Source organism: Cherax quadricarinatus, chromosome 6 (genome assembly GCF_038502225.1).
Source record: "Cherax quadricarinatus isolate ZL_2023a chromosome 6, ASM3850222v1, whole genome shotgun sequence".
In the NCBI taxonomy this organism is placed as follows: domain Eukaryota; kingdom Metazoa; phylum Arthropoda; class Malacostraca; order Decapoda; family Parastacidae; genus Cherax; species Cherax quadricarinatus.
The window spans coordinates 28,398,509-28,419,964 of record NC_091297.1 but is presented as its reverse complement, the minus strand read 5'-3'; positions in this window follow the sequence as shown (position 1 = coordinate 28,419,964).

The following is a 21,456-nucleotide window of genomic DNA, read 5'->3' as shown; positions in this document are numbered from 1 at the left end:
TACACAGACCACCACTGGAGGTAGTACACAGACCACCACTGGAGGTAGTACACAGACCATCACTGGAGGTAGTACACAGACCACCACTGGAGGTAGTACACAGACCATCACTGGAGGTAGTACACAGACCATCACTGGAGGTAGTACACAGACCACCACTGGAGGTAGTACACAGACCATCACTGGAGGTAGTACACAGACCATCACTGGAGGTAGTACACAGACCACCACTGGAGGTAGTACACAGACCATCACTGGAGGTAGTATCACTGGAGGTAGACCAGACCATCACTGGAGGTAGTACACAGACCATCACTGGAGGTAGTACACAGACCACCACTGGAGGTAGTACACAGACCATCACTGGAGGTAGTACACAGACCATCACTGGAGGTAGTACACAGACCACCACTGGAGGTAGTACACAGACCATCACTGGAGGTAGTACACAGACCATCACTGGAGGTAGTACACAGACCACCACTGGAGGTAGTACACAGACCATCACTGGAGGTAGTACACAGACCACCACTGGAGGTAGTACACAGACCATCACTGGAGGTAGTACACAGACCACGACTGGAGGTAGTACACAGACCACCACTGGAGGTAGTACACAGACCACCACTGGAGGTAGTACACAGACCATCACTGGAGGTAGTACACAGACCATCACTGGAGGTAGTACACAGACCACCACTGGAGGTAGTACACAGACCATCACTGGAGGTAGTACACAGACCATCGCTGGAGGTAGTACACAGACCACCACTGGAGGTAGTACACAGACCATCACTGGAGGTAGTACACAGACCACCACTGGAGGTAGTACACAGACCACCACTGGAGGTAGTACACAGACCACCACTGGAGGTAGTACACAGACCACCACTGGAGGTAGTACACAGACCATCACTGGAGGTAGTACACAGACCACCACTGGAGGTAGTACACAGACCACCACTGGAGGTAGTACACAGACCACCACTGGAGGTAGTACACAGACCACCACTGGAGGTAGTACACAGACCATCACTGGAGGTAGTACACAGACCATCACTGGAGGTAGTACACAGACCACCACTGGAGGTAGTACACAGACCATCACTGGAGGTAGTACACAGACCATCACTGGAGGTAGTACACAGACCATCACTGGAGGTAGTACACAGACCTCCACTGTACACTAGAGAACAACATTATACAGTCAGTGTTTTTATTAGTCATGTAAATTGCAAACATGAACAACATTAATTTTCTAATTCACTTTACAAGATAATGAATTTTCTCCAGAAATTCTACCCGCAATGATATAGTGAATCTGGTTATGTGCGTTGGTTTTATTATTATTATTATAGTGTTGGCTGGGGCTGCTTGTGGACACTAATGCACAGCTTCACATTAAGGTATGAGCTTATTTTTTTTTCAATTAGGTAATGAACAGAGTTGTTATTGTTCTTTATGTTGATATTATTTCTTTTTTAATATTATTGTTATTATTATTATTATTATTATTATTATTATTATTATTATTATTATTATTATTATTATTATTATTATTATTATTATTATTATTATTATTATTATTGTTGTTGTTGTTGTACCGGATTAATAACGATTACTATAAATTATTTACATGCATATATATATATATATATATATATATATATATATATATATATATATATATATATATATATATATATATATATATATATATATATATATATATATATATATATATATATATATATATATATATATATATATATATATATATGCCAAAAGCACCTTAGAAAACTTACCTAACCTTATTATAACAAGAGCAGTTTAATTTAGCCTAATCCAACTAAATGTATTTTAAATAAGTTGACAATAATTTAATTTTAAACAGACACAAGGAAATATATTTGTTTCGTTAGGTTCAGAACGATTTTTGCAAGATTATTGCCTACACAAATTTTCGCTTGCCCTATTCAGCAAGAAGTGCGTTGTTATTTAAGCCAAAATCGCAAGTTTTACTTATTCGGCACGACATATACATATATAAATCTTTCTGTGTTTACAACATCGTTTTCTCATCTCCGACTTGAATGTGTAACGACTCCGCCCATCGTCCCAATAATGTTTAACGACTCCGCCCATCGTCCCAATAATGTGTAACGACTCCGCCCATCGTCCCAATAATGTTGAACGACTCCGCCAACCGTCCAAATAATGTGTAACGACTCCGCCAACGGTCCCATTAATGTGTAACGACTCCGCCCATCGTCCCAATAATGTGTAACGACTCCGCCCATCGTCCCAATAATGTTGAACGACTCCGCCCATCGTCCCAATAATGTTGAACGACACCGCCCATCGTCCCAATAATGTTTAACGACTCCGCCCATCGTCCCAATAATGTGTAACGACTCCGCCCATCGTCCCAATAATGTTGAACGACTCCGCCCATCGTCCCAATAATGTTTAACGACTCCGCCCATCGTCCCAATAATGTTTAACGACTCCGCCCATCGTCCCAATAATGTTTAACGACTCCGCCCATCGTCCCAATAATGTTTAACGACTCCGCCCATCGTCCCAATAATGTTTAACGACTCCGCCCATCGTCCCAATAATGTGTAACGACTCCGCCCATCGTCCCAATAATGTTTAACGACTCCGCCCATCGTCCCAATAATGTGTAACGACTCCGCCCATCGTCCCAATAATGTTGAACGACTCCGCCCATCGTCCCAATAATGTTGAACGACTCCGCCCATCGTCCCAATAATGTTGAACGACTCCGCCCATCGTCCCAATAATGTGTAACGACTCCGCCCATCGTCCCAATAATGTTGAACGACTCCGCCCATCGTCCCAATAATGTTGAACGACTCCGCCCATCGTCCCAATAATGTTTAACGACTCCGCCCATCGTCCCAATAATGTGTAACGACTCCGCCCATCGTCCCAATAATGTTGAACGACTCCGCCCATCGTCCCAATAATGTTTAACGACACCGCCCATCGTCCCAATAATGTTGAACGACACCGCCCATCGTCCCAATAATGTTGAACGACTCCGCCCATCGTCCCAATAATGTTTAACGACACCGCCCATCGTCCCAATAATGTGTAACGACACCGCCCATCGTCCCAATAATGTTGAACGACACCGCCCATCGTCCCAATAATGTGTAACGACTCCGCCCATCGTCCCAATAATGTTTAACGACACCGCCCATCGTCCCAATAATGTGTAACGACTCCGCCCATCGTCCCAATAATGTTTAACGACACCGCCCATCGTCCCAATAATGTTTAACGACACCGCCCATCTTCCCAATAATGTTGAACGACTCCGCCCATCGTCCCAATAATGTTTAACGACTCCGCCCATCGTCCCAATAATGTTTAACGACTCAGCCCATCGTCCCAATAATGTTGAACGACTCCGGCCATCGTCCCAATAATGTTTAACGACTCCGGCCATCGTCCCAATAATGTTTAACGACTCAGCCCATCGTCCCAATAATGTTTAACGACTCCGCCCATCGTCCCAATAATGTTTAACGACTCCGCCCATCGTCCCAATAATGTTTAACGACTCAGCCCATCGTCCCAATAATGTTGAACGACTCCGGCCATCGGCCCAATAATGTTTAACGACTCCGGACATCGTCCCAATAATGTTTAACGACTCCACCCATCGTCCCAATAATGTTTAACGACTCCGCCCATCGTCCCAATAATGTTGAACGACTCCGCCCATCGTCCCAATAATGTTTAACGACTCCGCTTATCGTCCCAATAATGTTTAACGACTCCACCCATCGTCCCAATAATGTTTAACGACTCCGCCCATCGTCCCAATAATGTTTAACGACTCCGCTCATCGTCCCAATAATGTTTAACGACTCCACCCATCGTCCCAATAATGTTGAACGACTCCGCCCATCGTCCCAATAATGTTTAACGACTCCGCTCATCGTCCCAATAATGTTTAACGACTCCGCTCATCGTCCCAATAATGTTTAACGACTCCACCCATCGTCCCAATAATGTTTAACGACTCCGCCCATCGTCCCAATAATGTTGAACGACTCCGCCCATCGTCCCAATAATGTTTAACGACTCCGCCCATCGTCCCAATAATGTTTAACGACTCCGCCCATCGTCCCAATAATGTTTAACGACTCCGCCCATCGTCCCAATAATGTTGAACGACTCGGGCCATCGTCCCAATAATGTTTAACGACTCCGCCCATCGTCCCAATAATGTTTAACGACTCCGCCCATCGTCCCAATAATGTTTAACGACTCCGCCCATCGTCCCAATAATGTTTAACGACTCCGCCCATCGTCCCAATAATGTTTAACGACTCCGCCCATCGTCCCAATAATGTTGAACGACTCCGCCCATCGTCCCAATAATGTTGAACGACTCCGCCCATCGTCCCAATAATGTTTAACGACTCCGCCCATCGTCCCAATAATGTTGAACGACTCCGGCCATCGTCCCAATAATGTTTAACGACTCCGCCCATCGTCCCAATAAACGTCATTACACTTCGACTAACAACGTTAAATGTGTGACTGTTTTTTTGAATTTTTTTTTTTTTTTTTTTGTCTGCTCTTCAGAAATAGCTATTACCTTTATGTTTAATTGTTTCTGATAACATTAAGAGAATGTTATGATTCGTTAATCTTTTTCCTTATAGACGTCAATGACCAAAAATAAGGCAGATCGACGTATAAGTTTGGAAGCTCAATGTGTGAGATCCAAGTTAAGAAATAAACTAGAGGGAAGTGAGTCCAGGCAGAGATGGGAGACGAGTCTTCAGGAGTTGTAACAGTCACAGAAATAGAACATTTCTCACTCAATCTCATCTGTCTACTCTTATTTCTCTGTCTCTCTGTCTCTCTGTCTCTCTGTCTCTCTGTCTCTCTGTCTCTCTGTCTCTCTCTCTCTCTCTCTCTCTCTCTCTCTCTCTCTCTCTCTCTCTCTCTCTCTCTCTCTCTCTCTCTCTGTCTCTCTCTCTCTCTCTCTCTCTCTCTCTCTCTCTCTCTCTCTCTCTCTCTCTCTCTCTCTCTCTCTCTCTCTCTCTCTCTCTCTCTCTCTCTCTCTCTCTCTTTTTTACACAGGGTTTTACAAGGTTATGTTAACGTTCCTAACTTTATTTACAAACTAAGACCTGTTACGCACATCGTCTCTCTCTCTCTCACTCTTTCTTTCTCTCAATTTGCAGACAGGGATGTTATAAACAGTGTTGTTATAAACAGCAGAGAGGTCCCCTGACAGCCTTCCATCAGAATCAACACAAGACAGCCATGAGCCAACTCAACATAACAATCGCTAGCGCACTCATCTCACACACTGAGGTCCGGAGTTCGAATCTCCTCCTGCACGGCTGGAAAACATTAAGGACGTGTTTCCATAAGACACCTGCTGACCCTGTTCACCCATCAGTTCAAAATAGGTACCAGGGTGTTAGTCGACTGGTGTGGGTCGTATCCTGGGACAAAATTGACTTAATTTGCCCGAAATGCTCAGCATAACAAGCGTCTTTCTGTATAGTAGTATGTCACTGATGTCAGCTAGGACTGTATACCTTGTACATGTACTTGTTAAAATAAAGATATTATTATTATTATTATTATTATTATTATTATTATTATTATTATTATTATTATTATTATTATTATTATTATTATTATTATTATTATTATTATTATTATCATTATTATTATTATTATTATTATTATTAATATTTTATTATTATTATTATTATTATTATTATTATTATTATTATTATTATTATTATTATTATTATTATTATTATTATTGTTGTTTACAAAGACATTAATTTTAACTGAACTCTGAAAAAAAATACCCAATACAGCAGTGTCAGCAGGGCAAAAGTCGGCCCAAAACATTACTTGATTATAATATATATATATATATATATATATATATATATATATATATATATATATATATATATATATATATATATATATATATATATATATATATATATATATATATATATATATATATATATATATATATATATCATTTCAGCCGGCTACAGCAAACCCTGAATTCTGCAGGGTGACCCACTAGCTCTACTTCTCTTCTGCTTGGCAGTAAGAGAACTAACTTCCAGCCTACGCAGCGAGCTCAACATCTGGTACCTGGATGATGGCACTCTGGCAGGTACTGAAGAGTTCCTGGTAGGCTACCTACAACTGGTGAAAACACAGGGAGAAGACTTGGGAATCATCCTCAATCCCTCCAAGTGTGAAATCATCACAGCAAACCAGGAAATAATCAATGCTGTGCGAAGAGTCCTCCCAGAAGTCTCTACTACCACTTCGTCAAACAGTACCCTCTTGGGAGCACCGCTGGGTCACCAGGCCATCGACACAGTCCTTAAAGACAAATTGAATGACCTGATGAGAATGGAGGAGAGAATAAGCACTCTTGATGCCCATGATGCTCTGTATCTCCTCACAAGGTGCCTTACTATTCCAAGACTCACTTCCTGAGGTGTGCACCCTCTTTTGACAACCCAACACTCGACGAATATGACGCACACCTGACGTCAACCCTTAAGAAGGCACTGAACCTGTCACTAGAGGATCAGCAATGGGATCAGGCAACCCTCCCAGTACGACTGGGAGGTATAGCAAACCAACGCATGTTGCTTTACCTGCTTTTCTGTCTTCATGTTTGGCTTCCAGTGCATTAGTCAAGAAGATTGTTCCCGAACGCTTGAGAGATGTGGTAGGAGCTCAAGACCCCAGGTTTACTGAAGCAGCGATTCGGTGGGACACCCTTACAGATTCCTCCAGTAGACCAGCTCCTCCCAAACAGCACAAACAGTCCCACTGGGACAAACCGATCATGGAAAAAATCGCCAACACAATGCTCTCCAACGCCCTAGGAAAGGACAAAGCTCGTCTCCCGGCAGTGAAGGCACCACACTCAGGAGATTTCCTGTTAGCTGTTCCCAATTCCTCCTTGGGCACTCGACTAGACCCACAGGCCATTCGGATTGGTGTTGCTCTTCGCCTAGCCGCCCCCATCCTCACCGAACATAGGTGTATTTGCGGCAGGACGACAGCTGATCAATTCGGACTTCATGGTCTCGTGTGTCACACAGCAGAAGGGAAGTATGCCAGGCATGAGGAGGTCAATGACATCATAAAGAGAAGCCTCGCCACAGCCCGTTGCCCAGCTCAACGGGAACCCCAAGTGCAGAGGTCTGACAGAAGTCTAAAGCGTCCTGATGGAGCCACTATGCTACCTTGGAAGGATGGAAAGCAGATTGCCTGGGACTACACATGTGCCGCCACATTGGCAGACACCTACTTGCCATACTCCGTAGTGGAAGGGGGTGGAGCTGCCAGGCACAGGGAGACCCAGAAGATCCGCAAATATGAAGACCTTCCCCCTTGGGTCTCCGACCCAATAGGGTCGGAGACCCTTGGAGCATGGGGCAAGTGTGCTCTAAAGTTCCTAATAGAGCTGGGTGAAAAGCTCATCATAGAAACCAAGGACCACAATAGCTTCCTCTTTCAGAGACTCAGTGTTGATATCCAGAGAGGAAATGCCTGCAGCATTCTGGGTATGCGGCCCACCGCCGGGGAGCTGGACGAAGTATTCGAGATGTAGCTCTGAGTTACCTATGTTGTTTTACTTTCTATCGTGTTTTTGTGAATGTTTTGTCAATGTATTTTGTCTTTAAATAAAATATATATACAAAATATAGGGGGTGGTAGGAGAAAATTCTCAAACAGCTTCAGGGAGAACCTTGAGTTTTCCCTGAAGCAAGTTTATTCTTTTCTCTGAGGATGAGGGTCCCTATAACAGTTCTAGAGGTTGGACCTCCCTATATTATATATACATATATATATATATATATATATATATATATATATATATATATATATATATATATATATATATATATATATATATATATATATATATACATATGTATATATATATATATATATATATATATATATATATATATATATATATATATATATATATATATATATATATATATATGCAATAAGATCACAGTAAACAGGTGATTTCAAAATATGCAAAACAACCACTCTGAAAGAAAAGAGAAATTCCAAGCGCTTTCGTGACTACTCACATTATCAAGGAACTATGAAAGTGAAGCATCCAAGGAAGCTATATAAGGGGTCGGCCAGCACCTCACTATCAGATCCCACAACGGTTAAACACGTGACGCGCGGCGAGCCAACTTGGATAGGTCCTTTGCACAACTCACTCACAAACTATTCTACCCAAGAAAATTTAAAAATTATTATTTGTCCAGTGTATTATTAAATTCTTCCCAAATTCTATTAATTATAAATGGATCTAATTTATATAAACCAAAGGAAATATTCATATTATTGTCAAAATTGCTTTTTATGAAACAAGATTCAATTATATTCCTGTCGACCATGGACTTGCTTGATACTACTTTCTCAACTTTTTGAAAATCAATTGGATGGTTAAAATCAATGCTCTATTTATTCATGTAAGAGATTTTAACCATCCAATTGATTTTCAAAAAGTTGAGAAAGTAGTATCAAGCAAGTCCATGGTCGACAGGAATATAATTGAATCTTGTTTCATAAAAAGCAATTTTGACAATAATATGAATATTTCCTTTGGTTTATATAAATTAGATCCATTTATAATTAATAGAATTTGGGAAGAATTTAATAATACACTGGACAAATAATAATTTTTAAATTTTCTTGGGTAGAATAGTTTGTGAGTGAGTTGTGCAAAGGACCTATCCAAGTTGGCTCGCCGCGCGTCACGTGTTTAACCGTTGTGGGATCTGATAGTGAGGTGCTGGCCGGACCCCTTATATAGCTTCCTTGGATGCTTCACTTTCATAGTTCCTTGATAATGTGATTAGTCACGAAAGCGCTTGGAATTTCTCTATTCTTTCAGAGTGGTTGTTTTGCATATATATATATATATATATATATATATATATATATATATATATATATATATATATATATATATATATATATATATATATATATATATATATATATATATATATATATAAATATATATATATATATATATATATATATATATATATATATATATATATATATATATATATATATATATAAATATATATATATGTCGTGCCGAATAGGCAGAACTTGCGATCTTGGCTTAAATAGCAATGCTCATCTTGCCATATAGCACAAGCGAAAATTTGTGTATGCAATAATTTCGCAAAAATCATTCTAAACCTAACGAAAAAAATATATTTCATTGTGTTTGTTTAGTATTAAATTACTGTAAAAAAATTTAAAATATATTTAGTTGGGTTAGGCTAAAATAAATTGTTCTTGTTATAATAAGGTTAGGTAAGTTTTCTAAGTTCCTTTTCGTGCAAAATTATAAATTTTTACATCAACATTAATGAAAAAAATATATCTTTAAACGTATAAGAGAAAATTTTAGAAAGGATTTAATTTTAAATGAGTTCTTGCTAATTGACCAGTTTTACATATTCGGCACGACATATATATATATATATATATATATATATATATAAATATATATATATATATATATATATATATTCTTTTTCTGTCTCATAGACACGCTAGATAACAGGGATATCTTGCTACTCCTACTTACACTTTGGTCACACTTCACAGACAGGCACATGCATATATATATACATACATCTAGGTTTTTCTCCTTTTTCTAAATAGCTCTTGTTCCTCTTTATTTCTTCTATTGTCCATGGGGAAGTGGAAAAGAATCTTTCCTCCGTAAGCCATGCGTGTCGTATGAGGCGACTAAAATGCCGGGAGCAATGGGCTAGTAACCCCTTCTCCTGTAGACATTTACTAAAAAAGAGAAGAAGAAAAACTTTATAAAACTGGGATGCTTAAATGTGCGTGGATGTAGTGCGGATGACAAGAAACAGATGATTGCTGATGTTATGAATGAAAAGAAGTTGGATGTCCTGGCCCTAAGCGAAACAAAGCTGAAGGGGGTAGGGGAGTTTCGGTGGGGGGAAATAAATGGGATTAAATCTGGAGTATCTGAGAGAGTTAGAGCAAAGGAAGGGGTAGCAGTAATGTTGAATGATCAGTTATGGAAGGAGAAAAGAGAATATGAATGTGTAAATTCAAGAATTATGTGGATTAAAGTAAAGGTTGGATGCGAGAAGTGGGTCATAATAAGCGTGTATGCACTTGGAGAAGAGAGGAATGCAGAGGAGAGAGAGAGATTTTGGGAGATGTTAAGTGAATGTATAGGAGCCTTTGAACCAAGTGAGAGAGTAATTGTGGTAGGGGACCTGAATGCTAAAGTAGGAGAAACTTTTAGAGAGGGTGTGGTAGGTAAGTTTGGGGTACCAGATGTAAATGATAATGGGAGCCCTTTGATTGAACTTTGTATAGAAAGGGGTTTAGTTATAGGTAATACATATTTTAAGAAAAAGAGGATAAATAAGTATACAAGATATGATGTAGGGCGAAATGACAGTAGTTTGTTGGATTATGTATTGGTAGATAAAAGACTGTTGAGTAGACTTCAGGATGTACATGTTTATAGAGGGGCCACAGATATATCAGATCACTTTCTAGTTGTAGCTACACTGAGAGTAAAAGGTAGATGGGATACAAGGAGAATAGAAGCATCAGGGAAGAGAGAGGTGAAGGTTTATAAACTAAAAAAGGAGGCAGTTAGGGTAAGATATAAACAGCTATTGGAGGATGGATGGGTTAATGAGAGCATAGGCAATGGGGTCGAAGAGGTATGGGGTAGGTTTAAAAATGTAGTGTTAGAGTGTTCAGCAGAAGTTTGTGGTTACAGGAAAGTGGGTGCGGGAGGGAAAAGGAGCGATTGGTGGAATGATAATGTAAAGAGAGTAGTAACGGAGAAAAAGTTAGCATATGAGAAGTTTTTACAAAGTAGAAGTGATGCAAGGAGGGAAGAGTATATGGAGAAAAAGAGAGAGGTTAAGAGAGTGGTGAAGCAATGTAAAAAGAGAGCAAATGAGAGAGTGGGTGAGATGTTATCAACAAATTTTGTTGAAAATAAGAAAAAGTTTTGGAGTGAGATTAACAAGTTAAGAAAGCCTAGAGAACAAATGGATTTGTCAGTTAAAAATAGGAGAGGAGAGTTATTAAATGGAGAGTTAGAGGTATTGGGAAGATGGAGGGAATATTTTGAGGAATTGTTAAATGTTGATGAAGATAGGGAAGCTGTGATTTCGTGTATAGGACAAGGAGGAATAACATCTTGTAGGAGTGAGGAAGAGCCAGTTGTGAGTGTGGGGGAAGTTCGTGAGGCAGTAGGTAAAATGAAAGGGGGTGAGGCAGCCGGGATTGATGGGATAAAGATAGAAATGTTAAAAGCAGGTGGGGATATAGTTTATAGTGGTTGGTGCAATTATTTAATAAATGTATGGAAGAGGGTAAGGTACCTAGGGATTGGCAGAGAGCATGCATAGTTCCTTTGTATAAAGGCAAAGGGGATAAAAGAGAGTGCAAAAATTATAGGGGGATAAGTCTGTTGAGTATACCTGGCAAAGTGTATGGTAGAGTTATTATTGAAAGAATTAAGAGTAAGACGGAGAATAGGATAGCAGATGAACAAGGAGGCTTTAGGAAAGGTAGGGGGTGTGTGGACCAGGTGTTTACAGTGAAACATATAAGTGAACAGTATTTAGATAAGGCTAAAGAGGTCTTTGTGGCATTTATGGATTTGGAAAAGGCGTATGACAGGGTGGATAGGGGGGGCAATGTGGCAGATGTTGCAGGTGTATGGTGTAGGAGGTAGGTTACTGAAAGCAGTGAAGAGTTTTTACGAGGATAGTGAGGCTCAAGTTAGAGTATGTAGGAAAGAGGGAAATTATTTCCCAGTAAAAGTAGGCCTTAGACAAGGATGTGTGATGTCACCGTGGTTGTTTAATATATTTATAGATGGGGTTGTAAGAGAAGTAAATGCGAGGGTCTTGGCAAGAGGCGTGGAGTTAAAAGATAAAGAATCACACATAAAGTGGGAGTTGTCACAGTTGCTCTTTGCTGATGACACTGTGCTCTTGGGAGATTCTGAAGAGAAGTTGCAGAGATTGGTGGATGAATTTGGTAGGGTGTGCAAAAGAAGAAAATTGAAAGTGAATACAGGAAAGAGTAAGGTTATGAGGATAACAAAAAGATTAGGTGATGAAAGATTGGATATCAGATTGGAGGGAGAGAGTATGGAGGAGGTGAATGTATTCAGATATTTGGGAGTGGACGTGTCAGCGGATGGGTCTATGAAAGATGAGGTGAATCATAAAATTGATGAGGGGAAAAGGGTGAGTGGTGCACTTAGGAGTCTCTGGAGACAAAGAACTTTGTCCTTGGAGGCAAAGAGGGGTGTGAAGCGTTAGTGATGAATGTTGCAGCGAGGAGAAGGCTGGAGGCAGTGGAGATGTCATGTCTGAGGGCAATGTGTGGTGTGAATATAATGCAGAGAATTCGTAGTTTGGAAGTTAGGAGGAGGTGCGGGATTACCAAAACTGTTGTCCAGAGGGCTGAGGAAGGGTTGTTGAGGTGGTTCGGACATGTAGAGAGAATGGAGCGAAACAGAATGACTTCAAGAGTGTATCAGTCTGTAGTGGAAGGAAGGCGGGGTAGGGGTCGGCCTAGGAAAGGTTGGAGGGAGGGGGTAAAGGAGGTTTTGTGTGCGAGGGGCTTGGACTTCCAGCAGGCATGCGTGAGCGTGTTTGATAGGAGTGAATGGAGACAAATGGTTTTTATTACTTTACGTGCTGTTGGAGTGTGAGCAAAGTAACATTTATGAAAGGGTTCAGAGAAACCGGCAGGCCGGACTTGAGTCCTGGAGATGGGAAGTACAGTGCCTGCACTCTGAAGGACGGGTGTTAATGTTGCAGTTTAAAAGCTGTAGTGTAAAGCACCCTTCTGGCAAGACAGTGATGGAGTGAATGATGGTGAAAGTTTTTCTTTTTCGGGCCACCCTGCCTTGGTGGGAATAGGCCAGTGTGATAATAAAATAAAATAAAAAAAATATGTATATATATATACATACATATATATATATATATATATATATATATATATATATATATATATATATATATATATATATATATATATGTATATATATATACATACATACATACATTGCAAAATAACCATTGTGAAAGAATAGTGAAATTCCAAGCGTTTTCGTTCCTTGATAATGTGAGAAATCACGAAAGCGCTTGAAATTTCACTGTTCTTTCGCAGTGGTTGCTTTGCATATTCTAATATCACCTGTTTACTGTGATCGTATTACACACACACACACACACACACACACCATCCTCCCCCTCCCCCACAACCATCCATCCCCTCTCCTAACCGTCTATTCCCCTCCCCCTAACCAGGATGAGGACAAGGGGCTCCAAGGACGAATCTGAGAGGGAGGAATGGGAGATAGAGCTCAAAAAAAGGGAGGAAGACTGGGGAAGGAGACTAGATGAGCTGGAAAGGAAGATGGAAGAGAGGTTAGCAGCAGAATGCAGAAGGTGGAAGCAACAGGCCACAGCAGCAGAAATCAAGATAGAGAGATTAGAAGAGGAGCTGAGACATCTGAAACAGCACAGAGACAAAGATATTACAGAAGTAGCATCGGCAATGGCTACATCGAACACAGACAACAGGTCCGAAGGAAGCATGGAAACTAAACTGTATGCAGAGGTCCTGTCAAACCCACATGGGGCCAAAACAAAGACAGGGAGCACTCTAGGACAGAAAGAGAGGTTGGAAGACATTGATGGAACTAGGACATGTGCAAGGACCTTACCAGATACCTGTGGGGGCCAGGAGCAAGTGAGCAGGAAGGATAAACCAAGAAGCATAGGGGCCATAACGAGGGAAGGGACTGAAGGAAGGAACACTCCACGGGAAGGAACTAAAACACATCAGAGGATGCAATGGGAGTCACAGTGGGAGGTGGAAAGGGAGAGATCCGTGTTTGTCTATGGGCTAGACGAAGCTAAAGGGGAAACTTATGATGAAAGAAAGCAGGAGGAGAAAAAAGCGATTGAAGACATCATGAAGGTGATAGGCGAGGGGGACATGACCCAGGTGGCAAATTTTCGGAGAATTGGGTGGTTCACAAAGAAAAGGAATCGGCCTCTCAAAGTAATTTTCAAGGCAGAATCAACCCGAACCATGATCCTGCAGGAGAAAGCACGGCTGAGAGGCAAGCAGGAGTTCCGGAGTGTGTACCTCGACCGAGACAGAACACAGGACGAAAGGAAGACAATGAAAGAGAGAGTTCAAAAACGAAAGGAGAAATGGGAGGAAATGAAAAAGGAGAGCAGAATAACCCAGGATCAAATGGAAGGACAAGCGCACCCCCCAGAAACACCTGCAGAAGGACTCCAGCCACGACACCCCCAAGGCAACTGAACATTCCAAACCAACCATCACACACCGATCCCTCTGTTTCCACCCCCGCACCACAGTTACAGTATTAGAACAGAAGTTGAAGGTTTGGTACACAAATGCAGATGGATTAACGAATAAACATGAGGAATGGCAAGAAAGAATCAATGAGAAGTCCCCAGACATCATAGCAGTTACAGAAACAAAACTCATGGAGACAATAACAGATGCAATCTTCCCACCAGGATACCAGATCATGAGGAAAGATAGAAGGGGTAGGGGGGGAGGTGGGGTTGCTCTGCTCGTAAAAAACAGATGGAAATTCGAGAAAATGGAAGGAATAGATGAGACAGGAGAAAGAGACTACATAGCAGGTACACTTCAGTCTGGGGAACACAAAGTGGTCATTGCAGCGATGTATAATCCACCACAGAACTGCAGGAGGCCAAGAGAGGAATATGAAGAGAGCAACAGAGCAATGGTGGACACACTTGCTGAGGTGGCAAGAAGAGCTCACTCCAGCAGAGCAAAGTTGCTGGTTATGGGGGATTTCAACCACAGGGAGATTGACTGGGAAAACCTGGAGCCACATGGGGGTCCCGAAACATGGAGAGCCAGGATGTTGGACGTGGTGCTGGAAAACCTCATGCACCAACATGTTAAGGACACTACCAGAGTGAGAGGGGAGGATGAACCAGCAAGATTGGACCTTGTGTTCACCCTGGGCAGCTCAGACATTGAGGACATCAAGTATGAGAGTCCCCTAGGAGCTAGCGACCACGTGGTTCTGTGCTTTGAATACATAGTAGAGCTGCAAGTGGAGAGAATAACAGGAGTAGAATGGGAAAAGCCTGACTATAAAAGAGGGGACTACATAGGGTTGAAGAACTTCATGCGGGAGGTCCAGTGGGACAGAGAACTGGCAGGAAAGCCAGTAAATGAAATGATGGAATATGTAGCAACAAAATGCAAGGAGGCAGTGGAAAAGTTCATTCCCAAGGGCAACAGTAACAACGGGAAGACCAGAACAAGCCCCTGGTTTACCCGACGGTGTAAGGAGGCAAAAACAAAGTGCAATAGAGAATGGAAAAAGTACAGAAGGCAGAGAACACACGAAAATAGGGAGATCAGTCGCAGAGCCAGGAATGAGTACGCACAGGTAAGGAGGGAGGCCCAGCGACAGTATGAAAATGACATAGCATCGAGAATCAAGACTGACCCGAAACTGTTGTATAGCCACATCAGGAGGAAGACAACAGTCAAAGACCAGGTGATCAGATTAAGGACAGAAGGTGGAGAACTCACAAGAAATGATCAGGAGGTATGTGAGGAGCTGAACAGGAGATTTAAGGAAGTTTTTACAGTAGAGACAGGAAGGGCTGTGGGAAGACAGCACAGAAGGGAACATCAAGAGGGAATATACCAACAAGTGTTGGATGACATACGAACAACTGAGGAGGAGGTGAAGAAGCTCTTAAGTGACCTTGACACCTCAAAGGCGATGGGACCGGACAACATCTCCCCATGGGTCCTTAGAGAAGGAGCAGAGATGCTGTGTGTGCCTCTAACCACAATCTTCAACACATCCCTTGAAACTGGGCAACTACCTGAGAAATGGAAGACAGCTAATGTAGTCCCCATATTTAAGAAAGGAAACAGAAACGAGGCACTAAACTACAGACCTGTGTCTCTGACATGTATTGTGTGCAAAGTCATGGAGAAGATTATCAGGAGGAGAGTGGTCGAACACCTGGAAAGGAACAAGATTATAAATGAAAACCAGCATGGGTTCATGGAAGGCAAATCTTGTATCACAAACCTCCTGGAGTTTTATGACAAGGTAACAGAAGTAAGACACGAGAGAGAGGGTTGGGTAGATTGCGTTTTCCTAGACTGCAGGAAGGCCTTTGACACAGTTCCCCACAAGAGATTAGTGCAGAAGCTGGAGGATCAGGCACACATAAAAGGAAGGGCACTGCAATGGATAAGGGAATACCTGACAGGGAGGCAGCAACGAGTCATGGTACGTGAAGAGTTATCACAGTGGGCGCCTGTTACGAGCGGGGTCCCACAGGGGTCAGTTCTAGGACCAGTGCTATTTTTGATATATGTGAACGACATGATGGAAGGAATAGACTCTGAAGTGTCCCTGTTCGCAGATGACGTGAAGTTGATGAGAAGAATTAAATCGGACGAGGATGAGGCAGGACTGCAAAGAGACCTGGAGAGGCTGGACATGTGGTCCAGTAACTGGCTCCTCGAATTCAATCCAGCCAAATGCAAAGTCATGAAGATTGGGGAGGGGCAAAGAAGACCGCAGACAGAATATAGGCTAGGTGGACAAAGACTACAGACCTCACTCAGGGAGAAAGACCTTGGGGTGACCATAACACCGAGTACATCACCGGAGGCACACATCAACCAAATAACCGCTGCAGCATACGGGCGCCTGGCAAACCTGAGAATAGCGTTCCGATACCTCAATAAGGAATCGTTCAAGACACTGTACACTGTGTATGTTAGGCCCATACTGGAGTATGCAGCACCAGTCTGGAACCCACACCTGGTCAAGCACGTCAAGAAGTTAGAGAAAGTACAAAGGTTTGCAACAAGGCTAGTCCCAGAGCTCAAGGGAATGTCGTACGAGGAAAGGTTAAGGGAAATCGGACTGACGACACTGGAGGACAGAAGGGTCAGGGGAGACATGATAACGACATACAAGATACTGCGGGGAATAGACAAGGTGGACAGAGATAGGATGTTCCAGAGAGGGGACACAGGGACAAGGGGTCACAACTGGAAGCTGAAGACTCAGACGAGTCACAGGGACGTTAGGAAGTATTTCTTCAGTCATAGAGTTGTCAGCAAGTGGAATAGCCTAGCAAGTGAAGTAGTGGAGGCAGGAACCATACATAGTTTTAAGAAGAGGTATGACAAAGCTCAGGAAGCAGAGAGAGAGAGGATCCAGTAGCGATCAGTGAAGAGGCGGGGCCAGGAGCTGAGTCTCGACCCCTGCAACCACAATTAGGTGAGTACAATTAGGTGAGTACACACACACACACACACATATATACATATATGTGTTGTGCCGAATAGGCAAAGCTGGTCAGTTAAAAAGAACTCATTTAAAATTAAGTCTTTTCTAAAAATTTCTCTTATACTTTTAAAGATATATATTTTTCAATAATTTTAATGTAAAAATTAATAATTTTATATCAAAAGAACCTTAGAAAACTTGCCTAACCTTATTTTAACCTGTTGCAACTAAATATATTTTAGACAAGTTTACAATAATTTAATAATAAACAAACACAATGAAATATATTTTTTTTCGTAAGGTTCAGAATGGTTTTTGCGAAATTATTGCATACACAAATTTTCACTTGCCTTATTCGGCAAAATCGCACGTTTTACCCATTCGACACGATATATATATATATATATATATATATATATATATATATATATATATATATATATATATATATATATATATATATATATATATATCAAATATAGCACTGGTCCTAGGACCGACCCCTGTGGAACCTCGCTCGTCACAGGCGCCCACTGTGATACCTCTTCACGTACCATGACTCGTTGTTGCCTCCCTGTCAGGTATTCTCTGATCCATTACAGTGCCCTTCCTGTTATATGTGCCTGATCCTCCAGCTTCTGCACTAATCTCTTGTGAGGAACTGTGTGGAAGGCCTTCCTGCAGTCAAGGAAAATGCAATCAACCCACCCCTCTCTGTCGTGTTTTACTTCTGTTACCTTGTTATAAAACTCCTGTGTGTGTGTGTGTGTGTGTGTGTGTGTGTGTGTGAAAGATTTAGAGTTAAGGAAGAAGTTGCGGTAATGTTGAATGATCAGTTATGGAGTTTACCTGGAGTTTACCTGGAGAGAGTTCCGGGGGTCAACGCCCCCGCGGCCCGGTCTGTGACCAGGCCTCCTGGTGGATCAGCGCCTGATCAACCAGGCTGTTGCTGCTGGCTGCACGCAAACCAACGTACGAGCCACATCCCGGCTGATCAGGAACCGACTTTAGGTGCTTGTCCAGTGCCAGCTTGAAGACTGCCAGGGGTCTGTTGGTAATCCCCCTTATGTGTGCTGGGAGGCAGTTGAACAGTCTCGGGCCCCTGACACTTATTGTATGGTCTCTTAACGTGCTAGTGACACCCCTGCTTTTCACTGGGGGGATGGTGCATCGTCTGCCAAGTCTTTTGCTTTCGTAGTGAGTGATTTTCGTGTGCAAGTTCGGTACTAGTCCCTCTAGGATTTTCCAGGTGTATATAATCATGTATCTCTCCCTCCTGCGTTCCAGGGAATACAGGTTTAGGAACCTCAAGCGCTCCCAATAATTGAGGTGTTTTATCTCCGTTATGCGCGCCGTGAAAGTTCTCTGTACATTTTCTAGGTCGGCAATTTCACCTGCCTTGAAAGGTGCTGTTAGTGTGCAGCAATATTCCAGCCTAGATAGAACAAGTGACCTGAAGAGTGTCATCATGGGCTTGGCCTCCCTAGTTTTGAAGGTTCTCATTATCCATCCTGTCATTTTTCTAGCAGATGCGATTGATACAATGTTATGGTCCTTGAAGGTGAGATCCTCCGACATGATCACTCCCAGGTCTTTGACGTTGGTGTTTCGCTCTATTTTGTGGCCAGAATTTGTTTTGTACTCTGATGAAGATTTAATTTCCTCATGTTTACCATATCTGAGTAATTGAAATTTCTCATCGTTGAACTTCATATTGTTTTCTGCAGCCCACTGAAAGATTTGGTTGATGTCCGCCTGGAGCTTTGCAGTGTCTGCAATGGAAGACACCCTCATGCAGATTCGGGTGTCATCTGCAAAGGAAGACACGGTGCTGTGGCTGACATGGAAAAAAGAGACAGAATATAAATATACAAATGCAAGGATTAAGTGGATTAAAATGAGGGTCGGAAGCGAAAACTGTGTAATTCTAAGTGTTTATGCATCTGGAGAAGAAAGGATTATAAAGGAAAGAGAGATTTTTGAAGATGTTAAGAGATTATTTAGGGAGTTTTGAACCAAGTGAGAGAGTAATTGTGGTGGAAAACCCTTATGCTAAAATGGGAGAAACTGTTGTAGAGGGAGAAATAGATAAGTATGGGGTGTCTGGTCAAAAGGATAATGAAGGGGGGGGGCTCTTTATTTAAATTTTGTATAAAAAAGGTTTGGTAATAAGTAATACATATTTTAAGAAAAAAATAGGATAAATAATTGCCCGAAATAAAATATAGGAAGTAATGACAGCAGTTTGTTGGACTATATATCGGTGAAAAAAACGTAAATTTCTGGATGTGCATGTTTGTAGAGGTGGAACAGATATACCGGATCATTATTTAGTTGTAGTTACAGTGAGAGTAAGAGCAAGATGTGCTACATGGAGAATGGCGTCAGTGAGTAAAAGAGAAATGAAAATTTAGATATTAAAGTAAGAAGTAGTTAGGGTAAGATATTTGTTGGGAGAAAGATAGACTAGCGAGAGTATGGGTAATGAGGAGGAGGAGGCTGGAGAGGTATGTGTTACATGTAAAAATGCAGTGTTAGCAGAAACATGAAGATGTAGGTAGGTGGGTGCTGGAGGAAAGAAGAGCAACTGGTGGAGTGATGAGGTAGAGTGGTAAGAGAGATTCTAACAAAGAAGGGACAGCAGGAGGATAGATTATATGGAGAGGAAAAGAGAGGTTAAAAGGATGGTGGATAAGTATAAAAGGAAAGCAAATTAGAGAATGGGTAAGGTTCTGTCAACAAATTTTGCTGAGAATAAGTTTTGGAATGAGATTTTTAAGATGAGAAAGCTTAGGTAACAAAATGGGCTTAACAGATAAAGACAGAAGAAGGGAGTTATTAGATGGGAAGTTGGAGGTACTTCGAAGATGAAGGGAATATTTTGAGGAATTGTTAAATGTTGATAAAGAGAGAATCAGTGATTTCATGCATAGGCCAGGAATGTATAACATATTTTAGGAGTGAGGATAAGCCAAATGTAAGTGTGGAAAGGAGCGTGAGACAGTAGATAAAAAGAAAGAATTAATGGTAAGACAGAGAACATCATCGCAGATAAAAAAGGAGGTTTCAGGAAGGGTTGGGTATGTGTAGATTACTTAAAGCAGTAAAAATTTTATATGAGAATAGTAAGGAGCAGGTTAGAGTAAGTAGGAGAGAAGGAGATACTTTTCTAGTAAAAGAAGATCATAAATAGGGATGCATGATTACATCAGTGTTGTATAACAGATTTGTAGATGGGGCTATGAAAGAAGTGAATGTCAGGGTGTTGAGAAGAGGTGTGGAACTAAAAGATAAAGAATATAATTCAAAGTGGGAATTGTCACTGTTGTTTTAGCCGATGATACGGTGCTTTTGGGAGATTTTGAAGGTAAGTTTCAAAGGTTAGTAGACGAATTTGAAAGGGTATGCATAAAAAGGAATTTTAAAGTGAACATAGGAAAGAGCAAGGTGATGAGGATAACTAAAAATTTAGGTAATGAAAGACTGGATATCAGACTGGAAGGAAGGAGTGTGAAGGAAGTGAATGTGTCCAGATATCTGGGAGTGAACATGTCGGCGGACGAGTCTATGAAAGACGAGGTGAACCATAGAACTGACGCGAGAAAAATGTGCTGTTTGTGTGTAAAGTAACATTTATGAAGGAATTCAGGGAAACCGCTAAGCCGGATTTTAATCTTGGAGGTGGTAAGTACAGTGCATGCACTCTGAAGGAGTGGTGTAAATATTGCATTTTGGAGGGGCATCCGAACCGTAGTAGAGGCGCGCCTCTGGTAAGGCAGTGATTGAGTGAGTGATGGTGATAGCTTATCTTCTTGTCGGATCACTCTTACTCGGTGGGAGACAGCCTGTGTGTAAAAACATATGTATATAATATTTAAAATATTACCATAATTATTGATAATCTGTTTATATCGCAGTTCTATTAATTTGCATATCAATTTATTCTTTTCGAGCAAGCTAATATTGAT